Here is a 13,171-nt window from a genome sequence, read left to right as displayed (position 1 = left end):
CCTAGTAGTAGTTATTACATACATTTATTACACTAATCATGTATCTAACCTAGTCTAATGTATCAACCATATCTATAAATAGGTGATAGAATTCATATCAATACATAAGAAAATATTTCAAAGTCTCGGAACACTCTCTCTCTTCTCTGATTCTCTCTTTCTTTATCTTTTCAACATGGTATCAGAGCCCAGAAAATCAATCACCATGAACACTACTTCGACCACCTTTCAGACCTCGCCCACTCAGTCTCAATCTGAATCCTTCTCCCAACATATCACGAGCCACAAACTCAATGGTCACAACTTCCTACAGTGGTCTCAATCCGTGCTCATGTTCATATCGGGACGAGGTAAAGATGACTACCTCACAGGCGTGGCCACATCTCCTGAGATCGAAGATCCGACCTTTAAGAGTTGGAAGGCTGAAAACAACATGGTGATGTCCTGGCTCATAAACTCTATGCATCCCGAAATCGGAGAAACCTTCCTCATTTACTCAACGGCAGCGGAAATCTGGCAAGCAGCTAGAGAAATCTTCTCCAACTCCGAAGATGTGTCCGAGCTGTTTGAGACTGAGAACACTCTCCACGACCTACGTCAAGGAGAGATGTCTGTTACTCAGTTCTTCAGCTCGCTCACGCATCTATGGCAGAAGATCGACCTCTACGAACATCACCAGTGGACCTGCTCCGAAGACTCAAAACTCTATCGCATGATAGTAAAGACCAAACGTGTGTTTAAACTATTATCCGGGCTCAACCAAGACCTCGATGAGGTCAGAGGTCGGATACTCAGTACTAAACCACTACCATCTCTCCGTGAATCCTTCTCTGCGGTCAGACACGAGGAAAGCAGAAGGAAACTCATGCTTGGAGTTAACCAATCTAGTTCAATTCCGGGCTCATCCTCAGATTCGTCCGCCCTCACCACGCATGGAGACGAAGCACTTGCAGCTCGTGTCTCAATAGAGAGACCTCGCAAACCTCGCCCCTACTGCGATCCTTGCAGACGACCTGGACACCTCCGAGAAACCTGCTGGAAGCTGCATGGGAAACCACCGAGCTCGAAGTCAACCCGAGACACTAAGGATCCAAACTCAGCCGGAAACTTAGTATCCACCTCGTCCGCTGCCTCGACCTCGACCTCGGACTCCTCTCCCTTCAGCAACGACCAGCTCGCTATTCTCCAAAAGCTTATCCAACAAGTCCAACTCAGTGGAGAACACTCGGGCATTGGTTCTCTAGGTAACTCTCCTAGAGCCCTCCATGTAAGCTCAGAGAATCCCACAGCATGGATTGTCGACTCCGGTGCCTCTGATCACATGACTGGTAATCGAAGTCTATTCACAACTACTCTGCTTGTAATAGAAGCATATTAGTCACCATCGCCAACGGAGCCAAGACTCAAGTAACTGGTATTGGCACCGTGGTCTTGACAAAGTCCATGAGGCTAGACTCGGTGTTCTTTATTCCTCAACTACAGTGCAATCTCTTATATGTGCATAAGTTCAACCAAGACTCTAAGTGCCGAACTATATTTTATGAAAGTTCATGTGTGTTTCAGGAACAGGTCACGGGGAGACAGATTGGTAATGCCGAGCTGAGTACCGGACTCTATATCATCAAACCAGATCAGCCCGCCATGTGTTAGCTCGCCCAACATTCACCTCAGTACAAAGAGATCATGCTCAATCACCTTAGACTAGGGCATCCAAATTTCATGTATCTCAAAAGAATGTTTCCTTCTTTGTTTATCAATAAAAATATCAATTCCATCCAGTGTGACATGTGTGAATTCGCCAAACATTCTCGAAGCTCGTATCACCCCACCTCGTACAAACCATCTCGTCCATTTGCCACAATTCACAGTGATATATGGGGGCCTTCAAAAGTTCCCAATATCACTGGAGTTCGATGGTTCCTTCTCTTTGTTGACGACCACACTAGACTCAGTTGGATATACATGATGAAACAAAAATCCGAAACATCCAATCTATTCAAAACCTTTCACAAAATGGTCCAAACACAGTTCGACACCTCCATTCAAATTGTCCACACCGACAACGCTCGAGATTACTTTAATTCTGAGCTCGGCGATTTCTTCAAAACACATGGCATAATTCACTCCAGATCGTGCGTTCATACCCCGCAACAAAATGGGGTAGCCGAGCGGAAAAATCGACACATTCTCGAGGTCGCCCGAGCCATCATGTTCTCCTCAAACGTTCCATCTCATTTTTGGGGAGAAGCAGTCCTCACAGCCACATACCTCATAAACAGAATGCCATCTCGGGTCCTTGGTTACAAAATCCCGGCCCGAGTCCTTCTAGAGACATACCCATTCTCGTCTCATCTCAACTCTACCTGCGAAAGTATTCGGCTGTTCAGTCTTCACCCATTCTTATGACCACGGTAAATTGGAACCAAAATCGCTCAAGTACATCTTCCTTGGCTATTCAGCAACTCAGAAAGGCTACAAATGCTATGAACCCCGGTCACGAAAATTCATAGTCTCCATGGATGTATCTTTTCATGAGTTCAGCCCTTACTTCGCCAATCCAGTTCGTCAGGGGGAGAATAATGAAAATGACTTCCCAAATTGGCTCATCATAAACCCAGAATTCACCTCGCCACTTAGTCCACCTAGTTCGCTCCTAAATCCGACCTCACCTGTTCAAGAAATTCCCAGCTCGCCCCACAGTCCGACCTCACCTGTTCAAGAAATTCCCAGCTCGCCCAGTCCGACTCTGATCCCCAGCTCGCAAGCCTCTGAACCCTCTCCATGCGAACTGAACATCACCCAGAGTCCGGTACAAGCTTGCGAACAAAATGTCCCTCTGAACCTGAACCACGACACTATTGAACAAAGTAACATCTCATCTCCAGACTTACCAATTGCAGTGAGAAAACCTGCTCGGTCGTGTGGTCAATACAGGATGGAGGATTACGTGTATTATGGGAACCTATCTACGGGCTACCAAGCCTATGTGGCGAAGTTAGATGAAGGTAAAGTGCCACAATCCATCGAGGAAGCCCTTCAAAGTCCTGAGTGGCGAGATGCGAGTCATGCCGAGATCCAAGCCCTCGAACAGAATGATACGTGGGATATCGTCGAGCTACCACCAGGCAAGCGAACGGTTGGATGTAGATGGCTCTTTACCATCAAACATAATCCAGATAGGACAGTGGAGAGATACAAAGCCCGCCTTGTCGCGAAAAGGTACACTCAAGCATATGGCATTGATTATCAAGAGACGTTCGCTCCAGTTGCGAAGTTCAATACCATCAGAATCCTCCTTTCACTAGCAGCCAACTTAGATTGGCCTCTCATTCAGCTCAATGTGAAGAATGCGTTTCTAAATGGCGAACTGGAAGAGGAAGTCTACATGCAACTCCCACCGGGATTTGACAATGATCAAGGAGCCAACAAAGTCTGCAAACTCAAGAAGTCTCTATACGGTCTAAAACAATCCCCACGAGCATGGTTCGGGAAATTCACCAATGTACTCGAGCGTTGCGGCTACGAGCAGAGTCAAGCCGATCCAACACTCTTCTCAAAGATCTCAACACAAGGCAAGCACACCATCCTGAGTGTGTATGTGGACGACATAGTCATCACCGGAGACGACCTAGAAGAGATCAGGAGACTGAAGCAAATTTTGTCATCTGAGTTCGAAGTCAAGGACCTCGGCAGCCTACGATACTTCCTCGGCATGGAGGTAGCTCGATAGGAAAATGGCATCTCTGTTTCCCAGCACAAGTACACTTTGGATCTCCTCAAAGAAACTGGCATGCTTGGCTGTAAACCAGTTGACACTCCGATGGATACCAATCTGAAACTTCTAGCTCGCACCACCGAGGCCGCCACCGACAAAGAAAGATTTCAGCAGCTCGTAGGAAAACTCATCTACCTAACTCACACGAGACCAGATATTGGATTCGCAGTGAGTATGGCAAGTCGATTCATGAGTAATCCCTCGAAAACTCACATGGACGCAGTTATGAGGATTCTCTAATACCTCAAAGCTGCCCCAGGGACTGGTCTCTCCTTCAAGAAAAGACGAAGTCGTGGTGTCGAAGTGTTCACAGATGCGGACTGGGCCGGATATATTCCAGACAGACGATCAACATCAGGCATGTGCACATACGTCTGGGGAAATCTTGTTACCTGGCGAAGCAAGAAGCAGTCTGTTGTCTCAAGAAGTAGTGCTGAAGCCGAGCTCAGGTCTTTAGCAAGCGGAGTATGTGAAGGCATCTGGCTGAAGAGAGTTCTCGACGACCTCAAGATTATCATCGAAGGCCCAATCAAGCTTTTTTGCGATAATCAAGCTGCTCTCAGCATAGCTAAAAATCCAGTCCATCATGACAGAACGAAACATATCGAGATCGACCGACACTTCATCAGTGAAAAGATTGAAGCAAAAATTATCGATATGGAATACATTCCGTCAGGTCTTCAGCTCGCCGACATTCTCACCAAAGCCCTTCCTCGAGCAACCTTCTCCGAGCTATGTAGCAAGCTTGACCTCCTCAACATATACAGTCAAGCTTGAGGGGGAGTGTAGAAAAACAGCTCGTCAGCTCGTCTCACCTCGTCAGCTCGTCTCACCCCGTCAGCTCGTCTCACCTCGTCAGCTCGTCTCACCTCGTCAGCTCGTCTCACCATCAGTTCGTCCCTCAGTCCATAATCCATCTCAGCTCACTCCGAACTGATCTCACCATCTTGGAACCAGCCGGTTCCTTGGAACTCATCTCACTTTGGGAAAAGTGTTGCATTCATTGTTCATTCTATTTTCTACGTCTTGTTCTCTGTGTATATTTATTATTCTCTATTTCCTAGAAGTAGTTATTACGCACATTTATTACACTAATCATGTATCTAACCTAGTCTAATGTATCAACCATATCTATAAATAGGTGATACAATTCATATCAATACATAAGAAAATATTTCAAAGTCTCGGAACACTCTCTCTCTTCTCTGATTCTCTCTTTTTTTATCTTTTCAACAATTTCGAACAATAAAATATAATTAAGAAATTAAATAAGGGTAGTAAGGATTTAAAAATTATACCACGTCAGCCATTTGGTTGTTTGTTAAACATTTGTGAATCATGGCTATATTGAAATTCTTAAGTTTGAAGCAAGGTTCTAATAGTCGACGAAATTCGTCGATTATCGGCGTCAGCGACGTTGCCAGGAGGGTGAGCGGCGGACGACCACTATGTTTTTCGTTTCATCATAGAAAGCCTAGAGTTTCGCCGAAACGACAAATCATTTAGGTACAAAAACAAACTCCCATTTTCGGCCATGTATAGAAAAAATTAACATATTTTCCATTAAAAAACGCTGAAAATCGCCGAGAAAGCAAACAATTCACCCCATTTTTGTAAAAACTCGCACCTCACCATTTCTGCGATTCTCGTCAAACTGTCATGCCTCTTTTTCCATATAAGCATCGTTGTATAGAAAACTATATTTGCTTCGACAAAGTTTGACGACTTCCAGCAAAAATAAGTTAGTTGCTTTTCAGATGTTTTTTTTTTCTTCTTCTTTTCTACTACACTCACCGAGAGAAGAAATAAAGAAATGGGGTGTTGCAGTGCAGTAGAATAGAGAAGAAGACTATGTACACATGTGTGAGAGAGAGAGATAGAGATAATAATTATTATTATTATTAGGGGTGGCAATTTGGTTCGGACACGAAACGGTTACGATACAATTTAGTGCGAATTTGGATCTCAATAAATATGTTGGTTCTTAATTAAGTCGAACACGCTAACACGATTAAATAAGGTTAAAACGACACGATAATGGTAACACGATTAAAATCCAATAAAAACGATGATTAAATGGTCGACACAAAACACGATTAAGACTCGCACGGATATGAGCCAATTAATACGATTACGACCCAGTTAAACACGATTAATATTAGAAAAATTAGTCGAACTAAGCCACCTGAAACGTTGAAATTGTAATCTAGCCAACATTTTGTCCAAATTTTCACTCTAGCAAAAAATGATGACGTGTCTTAATTATGTAAGATGTTAATTACTATAATATTGATAGGTGCGTTTATTACGCGTAAAACTCCTATTTCCCGGACTAAAAACTAACGAGTCCTCAAGTGTTTTTGATAGTTTTTGTGTGTTTATGAGTAATTTTCAGGTTTAAGAGGTCAATTGGGTCTTGAGGAGGTTATTAGCGCATCATGTGACGATGCCGAACAATTTCAAGGAGATTCATACACATTTGGACAACTTGGAGCGAAACAAGGAACGACATCCTCTTCTGCAGGATTTTTGGATTTTTTAACTGATGATTTTGGATGATCCACTTCATAAATTGATAGATCTCTCTCCTAGCTTTCCAACGCATGTTTATTTGCAGAAATCGGACGTCGGAGCTAGGAGTTACGACCGTTTAAAAAACGATGTGCAACGAGTAGGAAACGCGCGGCGCGCGGACGAAAATTTCGCCTCCACGTTTTCGCCTCCAGAGTCGTACGCGCGGACCGCGCAAAGCCGAAAAAATGGACTGCCCGCCGCGCAGACAAAAGGGCGCACCGCGGGGTCCCAAAATCAGCATTTTCCAATGTTGCGTTTCTCAGCGGATTTTGGCCATTGGATCAAAATGAAAGGTCCATATGGTTCCGAAAATAACCTCATTCAGCCTAAAAACATAAATACAATTAGATTAAGGCATGCAATCCTTGGGAGATCTCATCTCATGTGAGAGATAGCTTTTCTTTGTTCTTCATTTTTCCTTAGAGTTTCTCTTGGTTTTGCTTTGGAGAAGAAGGAGATCGGAGTGTCATCTCACCGGAATTCGTCCAGCCACCACCACCATAGTTTTATCCTCTTCCTCTATCTCTTGAACTCCATTTATTCATGAAGATTATGTTGGTTTCATTTTTCTTGATTTATGTTTGCTTTGTTCTTCGTATCACCATGAACTAAGCCTCCATAGGGCTATGGTGTAGCGAGTTCTTGACGGTTATGGATTTCTAATGCTAGATTGATTTTATTGTTGTTGTTCTTGTCATGTTGCTTAGTTCAAATCCATGTTTAATGCCTTGTATGAGATTAGCTACCTTATGCATGTTATGTGATCTATCTAATGCTTGAGAAAGATTAGGTAATTGTGCTTTTGATTTGGGTTACTAAAATACATTCCTAGGCTAGAGATAGCTAGGTTGTTTTAGGCTCGTGTGTGTACTCTTGTTGTGAATGCTTGTTGTGTCTTTTAGGAGTTGAGATCGAGAGATAAAACTCCGGCATTGAGTTTAGGTTGCTAGATGCTCGAGAGAGATTTAGTGATACGATTAGCGTGAGTACGAGTAATAATATATGAACAACAATAATCGTGCGTACTTGTTAGATAATTTTGTGACAAACCTTCTATCATTATTTTTGGGTTCTCATTCAAACTTGTGAATCTTGAATATTCAATTTAGCTAGTTCTCGTGGGATCGACTCGCACTTGCGAATTATTACTATTGCGACCACGTGCACTTGCGTGTGCGAGAAAATTCGCAACAAATATCCTCAACTAGAATTTGGCTTAAAAAACTTGTAGCCCATATTTGATCAACCAAAATTTTCGAAGTTAATACACATATATATATTTCGAATTTAAAAAAATATTCTATATTTGGCAAAGTTGGTTAACAAGCGTTTATTTCTTTCTAATTTTTGTTAATCTCCGCTGCTTTGTTAATTTCTGTTAATTATGGTAAATTTACATATGTGCTGGTAGAGCCGATCAATGCCCACCAGTTTGAAGTTGTCAATGGTGTTATCAATTGATATTTCTTTCCTTTACTTTAATACGCATTTAATAATTTTCGAAGTTAATACACGTGTATATATTTCGAATTTAAAAAAAAAAATCTATATTTGGAAAAGTTGGTTATTGAGCGTTTATTTCTTTATAATTTTTTATTAATCTCCGCTGCTATGTTAATTTCTGTTAATTATGGTAAATTTGCCGATCAAATTTTCAATACGCATTTATTTAGTTGACTTCTACAATCAATTAATATTTCTTTCCTTTCTTATTACATTAACGAATATCCTTTTATGTATTCAAATTAACCAAATTTCAGTCACGTGTAGATTAGAATTCCCTCAAACGTTGGCTATTATTTTCTTCAATTAAATTTGATCACAAGGGTATATTAGGTAATTCATAGCTGTAAATTTCATTAAATGGTAGATTAAAAAATTTACCAAACGTGGGCTAGAAACCAAAAACCACGTTTCAAAATGGCTACGTTGCTAGTTTGCCCTTAATATTATATATGTAAATTTATTAATTTATAATTGTAAACATAAAATTGATATTAGAAAATATGATGGAATAAAATAAAATATATTTGTATCAATGTCAATTCACGTATGATAACATATAGTCAATAGTATAACAATTGACTTCACGAGAGCAATAATAATCTATCGAACTAGTTGTTTTCAATTACCAATTTAACTAGTATGTCTAGTGGTGTTCTCATAATTCACAATTTACAATCACAATAACATTAGTCTCATAATAAGTATCGTATTCAATTTTATTTTATTTCAATTCAATTCAATTCATATTGAACAATCACAATAACAAGTCTCATAATAACGTATCATATTAAATTTTATTTGATTTCAATTCAATTCAGTTCATATCTACAATCACAATTTACAGTCATAATTACAAATAGCCTTATATTAACGTATCATATTCAACTTTATTTGATTTCAATTTTAATTCAATTAACAATTTACAATCACAATTACTATAGTCTCATAATAACGTATCATATTCAATTTTATTTTATTTCAATTTTGATTAAATTCATATCAAACCATCAAAATTCACAATCACGATAACTATAGTATGATAATAATGTATCATATTCATTTTTACTTGATTTCGATACAATTCAATTCATATCGAACAATCACAATTCACAATTCACAATCACAATAACTATAGTCTCATAATAATGTAGGATATTCAATTTTATTTAATTGCAATTAAATTCAATTCACATCGAACAATCACAATTCACAAAATACTAGTCTTCAGAAAGTTAACATTTCTCTTTCTCAAAATACTCCAAATGCAAGCAAGGCTTTCTATTTTGGCTGCACCTAACCCATTTAGCTCTTTTTCCTCACAAAAATACTTTTAAAAAATCCCGCATTCTCCTATGTTTTCTCTCAAACCGACTCTCTTGACTTCCACTGATGCTTTTTCTTCACATCCACGCACGACTTCAACGTTTTTCTTCACACCTTCACACTTTAAAGTTTTATCAATTTCTTCATCTAGTTTTGGAAGATTTTTTTACGCAAATATCTCTTTTATAGTAAGTAATTTATAATTTATTATTATATAAATCTATATTTTCTATTTTTGAAGTGTTCATTGATAATACAGGTAAGATTTAACATTTTTTTTAACAAATTTCATCGTGCGAAAGAATAAATTCAAGAAAAATTATATTAAGTAGCCAACTTGAAACATTGGAATCGCAAACTAGCTAACGTTTCAAAAAAATTGGCTAAATAGCCAATTATGATGATGTAGCAATTAAATAATGAATTTACCTCCAATTTTACCCTTTTATTTAACTTTTCGAAATGAAAAAAATATTAAAGGAAAAACCAGTTCCTGATTGATATTGTCATTAAAACCTTCAATTGTGGAATCAAATCAAAATTGGACCAAGCAGACATTAAAATCTTCATCTCTCTCTCTCCATCTCTCTCTTCTCGAAACTCGTCTCTCTTCTCTCGAAACTCATCTTTCTCCGGCCACTACTGAGCTGCCGACCACATCTCCCAGACCAAGGGTGTCTATGGTTCACGACCATCACAACAACCGAACACATTTTCTTTGCGCGACTACTACCGGACCGTCGAAACACATCTCGTCGGCCTCAAAACCTACCGCGGTGGCCTCTTCTTCACGCGACCACCATAGATGACCATTTTCTCCGATTGTGCTCCGCAGCCGTGGTAATCACCTTCATAGTTCGTTGTGCCTCCACGTCGCCACCAGATCTAACCACCGCGACGAGTCACCTTAGCCTCCACTCTCCAGACTATTTGAGCCTCAACTTGGCTGATCATCAATCCAGAATTCAGCTCGGCTACAAGCTCACCTCAAACACTCACGAACCCTCCAAACACTACTGTATAACCTTCCGAGCTCATCTCAAATACTTTCGATCCTTCCAAACACTGCTCCTATGTCCAGTCCTCCTAGCTTGGAACACTCAAACTCCAGCTCGAAAGTCCTTTGTGGTCCAAACATCACCCAAAGTCCGGCACAAGCTCGCATCCATAAAGTCTATCTCATCCTGGACACTGGAAACAATGAACAAGGTAACATCTCGTCTCTCTCATACATACCTATTGCCTTGAGAAAACCTACTCGGTCATGTGGCCCCTACATGATTGAAGATTATGTGTACTACGGAAATCTCTTAGTGAACTATCAAGCCTATGTGACGATAATAGACCAAGAAAAAGTGCCAAGCTCCATCAGAGAAGTTCTCCAAATTCCAGCTTGGCGAGCTGAAACTCATGCAAAAATTCAAGCCCTCGCACAAAATGACACTTGGGAGATGATCGAGTTGCCACCTTGAAATTTGCTACACTTTTTAGGTATGGAGGTCGCTCGGTCTGAGAAAGACATTTTTGTATCTCTGCAAAAATACACACTAGACCTCCTCAAGTAAACAAACATGCTCGATTGCACACTCCGATGGATCCAAATGTGAAGCTCGCAGCTCACACAACTGAAGTCGTCACCGACAAAGAAAGATTCCAGCAGCTCGTGGAGAAACTCATCTATCTCAATAACACCAGATCCGACATCGGATTCTCTGTGAGTATGGTCAGTAGATTCATGAGTAACCCCTCAAAAGCTCACAGCCGTCATGAGAATTTTCCAATACCTGAAATCTACCCCATGAATAGGTCTGTGATTCAATAAAAGAAGTAGTAGATAAATTATGTTCAAATCGAAGATCTACATCTGGGATGTGTACCTATGTTTGGGGTAATCTCATCACCTGTGGAAGCAAGAAACAAACCGTACTTGCTCAAAGTAGTGCAGAAGACGAACTACGGTCTTTAGCAAACAGAGTGTGATTGTGGTTGAAGCGGATAATGGATAACCTCAAGATCAAGTTTGTAGGTCCTATTAAGTTCATATGTAACAACCAAGCTAGCCTAAGCATTGCAAAGAATCTAGTTCATCATGACCAGATTAAGCATATTGAGATCGATCGACACTTCATCAGTGCGAAAATAGAGTCAAAGGTTATTGAAATGGAGTACATTCCGACCCGACATCAAGCGGCAGATATTCTTACCAAGTCTCCCCATCGAGCTAGTTTCTCCGAGCTATGTAACAAGCCTAATCTTCTTAATATTTACCATCAAGATTTAGGGGAAGTGTTGCAATTCAGCTCATCTTCCCAGCTCGTCTCCTCTTCAGTTCGTCTTCCCAACTAGTTGGAACCAAGGTTCTAAAAGCCGCCGAAATCTGGTGAATTTCTCCGACGCCGCCGCTGCCGATGGACTAGAGGCCGACGAATGAACCATTTCTCGTTTAATCATCATTTTTCGTTCGAATTTTGGAGAAATGACATGTCGCTCGAGTGAAAAACGTCTGGTTTTTTTGTTTCATTAATAGCAAAAAAAACTCTTCTATCTCATCAAATGTAGAAGAAAATCGAAGAAAACGGAGGGCTTAAGCAACTTTCGTTCTTTCATGTCCGCGTGTGTCTTTGTTTCACTGAGGAAGCCTTTTTGTGGTTTCTTGTCTTGCTTTGCGGGAGAGAAATGTGTGAGAGAAGATTTCACATTTTCTCTTTTTTGTACTTCTGTGAGTGTTTGTATAAGAACAGAGTAGAAGAAGCTTTTTTTTCCCTTCTTCTATCGATGGGCTCGTGTTGAAGAAGAGTAAGAGATATTTTCTATTCATTTTTTTTTTGTGGCTCCAACCAATGGAAGAGAGAGAGCATGAAGCTTCATGTTCACCCTTTTGTTCTCTTTTCCGGGTGAATGTATATATAATATGTGTCAAGGATGAAGATTTTTTTTCTCAGTGGCTCTCTACTCGAGAGAGAGGGTGATGGAGTAGGTGAAGACTTTGTCTTCCTTCCCTTTGCTCTCACCGTGTCCAAAATGAAAAACCATCCTCATTGGTTTTTATTTTCTTTTAATATTTCTTTCTTTGTCTCAAATTCATGGGCCCAATTGTTTTTGGGCCACATAAAAGTAGCCTATAATATTATGTGAAATTGCCCTAAATAGGAGTAAAAAAAAAGGTTTTGACTTTTTTGGACTTTTTTTCAAAAATGTCACAAATAGGACCTTAGCCATTTTTTTTATGTAATTACAATTTTACCCTTACTTTTACTTTTTAATAACAGTTCCCTATGTTTTATTTCATTTTTTTTTCTTTCCTTTTATTCCTTCTTACTGCTCACTTTCTCTCTCTCCGCCATTTTTGTTTCCACTGAGTTTGTTTCCACGCAAGTCATGAAGTGGCACAGAATCCCTCCGGCGAGGACAAGTTAGCCGAGAAAATAAAGAAGAAGAAGCAGAGAAATAAGAACGATCAAGGCCGCGAGGTTTTGATGGATTCGCAGAGTCGGTTTCGAAGTCGAGGAAGAAAACAGAGGATGGTTTGAGTGTCTTCACGGAAGAGGAATTAGGGCTTAACAAGTCTGACGCTGGAGGAACATCGCTTTGTCCATTTGATTGTTCGTGTTGCTTTTGATTCAGATTCTTTTTTCCTTTTACTTTTTCCTGTATTACTTCATGTTGTATGACATAATGTATATATGAATTTTTACTATAACGAGGATCAATAGTTTACTGGCATTCATCATGTTATGCGTCAAAACATCAAATGGTAATTGAGTTAAATCCATTTCAAGTCAACATTGACCATTTTATCGTCATCACTTCTGAATCTCTGATTCAGATTCTGTGTATCACTTGCAAAGTTAAAGCAAGGATTCTCAAGGGTAATAATAAAATAAAAGTCTCTGTTATGATTATGGATTTAACAAAAGTACAGTAATGAAGACTTTTGGGCGGTCTTAATACAAATCTCAGAATGTAAATGAAATGACTTCAGGTCAGTGAAAT

Source organism: Urtica dioica, chromosome 11 (genome assembly GCF_054948205.1).
Source record: "Urtica dioica subsp. dioica isolate 48M chromosome 11, U.dioica_male_clone48M_v1_H2, whole genome shotgun sequence".
Taxonomy (NCBI): Eukaryota; Viridiplantae; Streptophyta; class Magnoliopsida; order Rosales; family Urticaceae; genus Urtica; species Urtica dioica.
The sequence above is the reverse complement of the archived record's forward strand: the minus strand, read 5'-3'. Positions refer to the sequence as shown.